We start from the raw sequence: 5,162 nt of genomic DNA, 5'->3' as shown, positions 1-5,162 counted from the left end.
TTTTTTTTTTTTTTTTTTTTTTTTTCATCTACAGTCCACTGGTTAGCACTGTTTTTCATGGCGGTAGTGAATGAGATAAAGGTACACAGAATCATGTGTGTGTGCATGCTTAAATTCTTCTGGGAAGTATTATGTCCCTAACCCTTTGGCTTGTTTTCTTTATTTCATTTTTACTTGGTTTGTTTCATCTTAATCTTTTATGTTGGGTGACCCTATAATGCTCTTTAATTTCAGGAAAGTGGAACCAAACTTACTTAAGCTTCATAATGGATTGACACCAACAAAACAGTCTCAACTTGAGTCTCAGGTCCTTTTCAAGAAGCAACACTTAATTCTGTGAAAACATACCTTTCCCTTGTGAGGCTGGTGTTGAAGTTCCCCACCTTTTTCTAGCTGTTAGCCCTGTGGCCCACACCCTCCCTGCTGGCCTTTCCTTTAGGGAGGGAGTCCAGCCTGCCTGCCTGTCTGGTGGGGAGGGTCTGGAAAAGCAGGGAAAGCAGGTCAGAAGGGCCTGTTCACCCACTTTTTTTTTCAGAGCCCCTTTATTTTCTGTTTTTAGCAAAGAAACTGTACTTGAGAGATAAAATGGTGAGAAAAAGTTGGAGGAGGTAAAATAGTCATTGATGATGAAAAGAGGGACCAATAAGAAATCGCACAACAATGGCCTGGATGTTGCCTTTTTTCTTGAAAGTTTAGAGTAGTATTTCTTACCATCCTTTTTATATAAAAACTAATGTGAAAATTTACTGGCTAGCTGCTCTATAACAGCAGTCCTTCTGCTACACCCAAGAAGACACGCTTACTGGATGGGTGGAGGCTGGGAACATTCTTTTGTGTCAGAGAGTGCTGTGGCAGCCAGTCCTGCCTCTGGTGTGTGTGTACACTCCACCAGGGGTCGTGCACAAGACCTGTTAAGGAGAAGGTGAGCAGGGGTAGCAGCTTGTTGACATCCTCAGAGAGGTGAGATCTCAGCTTCCCCAGTTATTGCTGGCTTTCCAAAGAGCCAATTAAACAAAACAAAACATTTTTTTTATCATGGAAAAGTCAAAGCATAGAAATGTAAAATCATGTAATGCACCTTCTTGTACCTATCATCCCCTTTCAACAGTGATCAACGCATTCAGTACTGTACTAAACCTTTTTAAAGAGAATAAATTACGTTTTAAAGCACATTTCTAAGAAGCTGCGTGCATAATGAATTTTTAAAAAAGCACAAGTGTGCCATTTAAAATAGCACTTTGGGTTTAAAAGTTTTGAGTCAAAATAGATGGCTTGGTATTGGAATCAAATGTTTAAGGATGTGAGTTGGAATCCCACCCTTGCCACAGGGATTCAGATAAACCGTTTAAACTCTCTGAGCCTCATGTCCTTCCTCTCTAAAATGGAGCAGGATACCTCTTGGAATACTAAATAAATGGAAGGGATAAAGCACTGGTCTGCAGGGGCCACTGTGACAGGCCTTGCTGCTGTCACTCGTACCCTTGTGGTTTTCACCACCCCGCCAGTTCCTAGCACACAGTATGAGGGGGAGCCCAGGACACACAGCTGTGTAGGAAAAGTGCTCCCTAACTTTCTCAACTATAGTTTTACACATAGACCCCTGAGTTACATAATGGATGAAGAGGATTGTAACTTGTCCAGTGCTTATTTAATGGTATGTTTAACAGTAGTTGCTCTGAAACTCTGTTTCAACTGGACTTAATAATTAGGTATTTTAAAGATAAATCTAGAAACCATTAGACACCTAAATGAGAAGAGAGGACTTCTTTTCCATACAGTGTCCCCTCTGCCATGTCACAACTTTCTCCCTTGACACCTCTTGTGGCTTTGGCAGGGACAAGTAGAGGAAAACCTGCTGGAAAAGGTAAGCACAACTTGTCTCTGGGAGTACAGAGCACATTCCCATATATGTGGGGTGTTTCCTCCTCCTGGAAGCAAACAGCTGATGGGAAAGAGAAAGCAACCAGAACCTGCTGTGGTTACTTTTGCATGGTGTGCTGGGGGGTGGGCCGGTGGAGATGCGTTTCTGTGCCTGCAGGTGGGCTGCCACTGTGTGACTTCACATTGTGAGAGTGAGCAGTTACTGTGATGGGTGTGGACTTCAGCCAGCGGTCCTGGAATTCTGCCTGGGCAAGAAGGTCTATTCTCCAAGTTTCTTTTGAGGTATTAACATTTAACTTCTAAACAGACAAGGACCTGCCGCTGCTGGGTAGGTAAGATAGTAGCTGCTAGTACAGGAATGCTGAACACTTACTAGGTGCCCTACACTGAGTGAACTAAGTCTCAACTAAAACCTCAACTTTCCGGAACAATCCCACTGGGCGGATAGTGGTGCCAGTTTCAGTTTGCGGGGAAGAAGAGATTTACGTACATTTTTATAATTTTCCCAAGACCAAACAGGAAAAGATGATGGAATTTAAATTCTCAGCTCTGCTGGCTAGCATTTAGGGTTCCAAGGACTCCTGTTACTCTGCTTTACCTTCCATACCCAGCCAAAATCCTGTGTACCTGAGATTACACCGGGAGCTGTACTGATGATGGCTCTGTTGTGCTTTGTCACCTAGGCCTGCGGCCTGGTGGAGATACTGGCATGGAGTGCAGTGACTTGACCCTCCTCTTGTGTCGCTGGGACTCTGCCCCCGCTTTTCCACCCAGCCTGTCCTGCCGTCCACGGTGAGTACTCTGCACGAGCTCCTGGTCTTCTACCTCTTGTGCCCAAACGCAAGAAACTTAGGAGACGAGTGGGTGACCACAAAATGTTGCTGTGTTTTGAGTGCTTACTGGAGTGACAGCTCAGTACCCAGCTCTCTTAAGAGAGCTTTAACCGTGTCCCAAAAATGGGCACTTAGCTCTAGAATGAGCTGATGAGTCGGGAATGACTTTTTAAAATCCTTCCTACCTTTAATACCTGCCTTTGGAGGAAAGACAGAACAAATGCAGTACAGCGGGGCTTAACAAAGATGACTCACGATTTATTATTTAAAATCTTTTGAGAAAGAATTGTTGTCAAGGATTTGACAAATACTGATTGCTCTTCTTTAGGAACTCTCCTAATTGAAGAAGCAGAAGTCAGGAAGAATATAGAAAACTTGTGTGACTGTGGTGGTAGAAAGAGAAACCCTGAATGGGCTTGCACATGGCCGGTCACCAGATTGTCCCCGGTACAACCCTGCACCAGAAACGACAGGCAGACAGTCTGTGAGGCTTTCCCAAGGTAAGTCAGAGTGATGCTTGAGTGCTGTGAGAAAGCAGCCTGCAGAAGAACGCTGCCCAGGCAAACACTCCCCAGGACAGCCCTTCACCCTGATTGCTTGCAGGAAATCAGCTCTTGTCTGCCCTCTGAGTGTCCCGTGGCCTTTTTGCACACCTGGTCGCTGCTCCCCACCCTCCGCCAGCTGGAAGTGTGAGTGCTTGTTTGTTTAAACCTCGCTGAGCAAGGCTTGGAAAAACAAAACAACAGCATACTTGTCCAGGCAGTGAGTGTCTTCCTGCAGTCTCATCCTGGCCTTTGGCCCTGGGGCGCGATGGGTGGGGTGAGTTTCGGTGTGAGTTTGGCAAGTTTCAGCAGTAGGCTATGGGCAGGGTTTTCATCGTGGGGGAACAGACAGCCAGGGAGTCATCAGGCTCCTGCACTGCTGTCCTTGTTACAGGTCCGGCAATGCACCTGTGCCAGGCAGTGACAGAGTGTGTGACACTGTCATCTGCGTTCTCACCTGGACCCCGAGAGAGGTGCACTTAGCAGACTCACCAGGAGGAGAAGTGCCTTCCTGAGTGGACTCTCCTCCCCTCCCCTAGTTGGGGTGCCCCAGGTCCTGGCTAGAAGCAGCCTGTGAAACCCAGGGTCTGTCACTGGTGGTAAGAGACCTTATGGTCTCCTGTCTTGCGCAGGCAAACCCATGTGGTAAGAAGCAGTATCAGTAACCACACAGGGTGCTTGGTGGGGCAAGTCCTCTCTCCAGCTGCCTGTGGCAGTTCTCATTGCTCTTTAAATGGTTGGCACAGTGCAGGGTTCAGAAAGATCAGTGCTCAAGATGCCAGTGTCTGCCTCCACCCTGCAGTGTGATCAGGGCCACTGAGCATAGCTGAGCCTAAAATGCTCACCACTGTATATCCTGGCATCTGTTGTGGTTACCAACCCTGATGGGTTCAGACCTACGATCCTCCTGCCTCAGTCTCCCAGAGTTAGCCGGGATTATGGCTTGTGCCACCGCTTCTGGCTAGTACCCTCCTTCTCTTGAAGGTAAAGTTGTGCAGTAGTTCCCAACTTTGAGCATACAACAGAATCTCCTGGTGATCATGTGAAAGCAGATTACTTAGCCCTGGTCCCAGAGTCCCTGATTGGTGCAGCTGTAGGGAACATACTTGGAGAACCACTGCTAAATTTCCCAGGCTGGCATCTAACTTGGAATCTTTCTCCATCAGCCTCGGAGCAGCTGGTGTTACAGGTTTTCTCAACCAATCTCAGCTCCTAGGAACATTTTAGTCTCTAGCCTAGTACTGAACCTCAGGCTCCTTTGTCAACCCACACGCGTACTCTGGAGCAGAGGCAGTGCTAACAGAAGTAGAAACTATGCTTACCTTTGGGTGACTGCCCGAGGGGAGAGCAGGAAGTACTGATGGCCAGATCAGGTTAGGATGAATGTACGAACACTTCCTGACTTGCCTGATGGCTCATTAGCCCATGCGCTGTGGACTGCCACTGAGCAAAAACCAGGCCTTACTCACCTGTGGTCTGTGCCTGGCATTTAGTCCAAGCACCTGCAAACCTGCACTTTGCCCTTACACCTGGGTGGCTGGAAGGAATCTCCCCCTCCATGGGACCTCAGGTTGGGAAACACCCGCCCACAGGGTCCCTAACATCAACTGTGTTCTGCAGGCACACAGAAGCACTCAATGTCTTCGGGATACAGAATTCGCCTTGTTCTCCTGCTCCAAGTTTTCTTTACTGTCCTTCACTGCAGTAGCCCCCTCCTCATCCTTAAAAATAGGAACCTGGGGGCCAGGGATTTAGCTCAGTGGTTCTATCACCTGCCTCGTAAGTGCAAGGTCCCGAGTTTGATCCCTGGTACTCCCCGCAAAATAGGGACTTGTTATGGACTATGTGTATACACCAACCCGTACAGTGTAAAGAGCACTTTTCATTGTTTAAAGCAAAGTTTTAT

General features: G+C 47.2%; 1 long non-coding RNA gene across 1 annotated transcript in view; it reads left to right on the top strand.

Moving 5' to 3' along the window:
- Positions 1-1,999: 1,999 nt before the first annotated feature.
- Positions 2,000-5,162, top strand: part of LOC117286019 — a 10,603-nt gene continuing 7,440 nt past the window's right edge. Inside the window, exons 1-2 of the long non-coding RNA XR_004517158.1 lie at positions 2,000-2,673; positions 3,043-3,214. This is a non-coding gene — a long non-coding RNA (uncharacterized LOC117286019). The remainder of the gene's footprint in view (positions 2,674-3,042; positions 3,215-5,162) is intronic.

The sequence above is a fragment of the Fukomys damarensis genome, unplaced genomic scaffold (assembly GCF_012274545.1).
Source record: "Fukomys damarensis isolate Sample0158 unplaced genomic scaffold, DMR_v1.0_HiC HiC_scaffold_14, whole genome shotgun sequence".
NCBI classification, from domain to species: domain Eukaryota; kingdom Metazoa; phylum Chordata; class Mammalia; order Rodentia; family Bathyergidae; genus Fukomys; species Fukomys damarensis.
This window is presented reverse-complemented; position numbering and strand designations above follow the sequence as displayed.